Below are 1,385 nucleotides of genomic sequence, written 5' to 3'. Positions count from 1 at the left end.
GGGTATAAAGGGATTTCTGCTTGGCATGGCAGGTCCTCGTTCTGCTTCAGGTGTTTCCCCTTTGAGACAGCCACATGGCCATGCCAGCAGGAAAGCTGGGTCAGCAAACCTCAACCAGATGCTCCAGGCGCGAGTGTGGGGGTGGGCAGAGGTCTCGGCAAATCCGGCAGAGCCGAGGATTTCGAGGGTTTCAGGAGGAAGGGGGCGGGGGTCAGTGGCATCCCTATAACTCCGGGAGGTGGGAGATGGAGGACTCCACGCAAAAGCCCATGGATTAGGTGGCCGGGTGCCCGGAGTTATTTCCCCAGCTCAGGTTCACCAGGGGTTAAGCGGCGGGTGCGGGAGGGGATGAGGGAGCCGGTGAGCTGTAACTCAGGCGCCTGACCGACAGTGGCGGCCTGGCGGTCAGACGGCTGTGCCTGAAGCGCCCGGTGTAAATGGAAAGGCTGTCTGTCTAATCCTGTTCTTCACGCCCCGGACAAATCCTCTGTCTGATGAGACCGGAACGCTGCGCCTTTGGTAGGGACATAACCGCCCCCTATTTGAGGTGTGTACGTAACAGAGGGAGCCCTCAAAGAAAAGAGCTGAATTCAAGAAATTGTAGCACGTTCCGTAGATCACAACGTGTGGGGCCTGTCCTTCCCAGGTGTGGGGAATGTAGCCATATAGCAAGGGGGGCGGGGAGAAAAGAAGAGGAAAGAAAAAGTAGTATGTCCCTCATGGCAGAGTGTCAATTTGGCTCATACTCACCTCACTCCAGCTATCCTGGACGGAGGGCCTAATTATTCTTTTCTTTTTCATCTTTTATTCATTTACTCAACTGACATTCATTGAAGGCCTGCTGGGCACCAGGCACTGTACTAGGCTTGCGGGGGCGGGGGGGGGGGGGGTGCGGCAAAAGAAAAACAAACATCTGGATCCTTGGCCTCCTGGAGTTTGCATCTGGGAGAGAGACAGACTCGCCCAATGAGCATAGCACAGGGGCTGACCACCATGTACCAGCAGGTGAGTCCTGCGGGAGCAGCACCCGCGTCGGCCCGGGGTGGGAATGGGTAGGGCGGGAAGGCACCAGCTGAGCTGAGACTTGGAAAAAATGTGTTTGCTTCATAGGCAACTTGGGGAGGGTATTCCAGGTGGAGGGACCAGCATGGGCCAAGGCCTCGGGAGGTGGCATATCCTGGAAACGTCCCTAGTTCAGAATGGCCGGAGGGCAGAGATGGGGGTAGGAGTGTTGTTGGAGGCGAGACCGCAGGGCTGGGTGAGGGTCTTGATGCTCCTTTTCTTTGCCTCCACTAACCACAATGAACCCCCTTTGTAATCCCAAGCATCCGGCCTCCCCCCCAACCGGCCTCACTCCCGTCCCAGGACGATTATTTGGTATTATG

Source organism: Myotis lucifugus, unplaced genomic scaffold (genome assembly GCF_000147115.1).
Source record: "Myotis lucifugus unplaced genomic scaffold, Myoluc2.0 scaffold_949, whole genome shotgun sequence".
Taxonomy (NCBI): Eukaryota; Metazoa; Chordata; class Mammalia; order Chiroptera; family Vespertilionidae; genus Myotis; species Myotis lucifugus.
The sequence above is the reverse complement of the archived record's forward strand: the minus strand, read 5'-3'. Positions refer to the sequence as shown.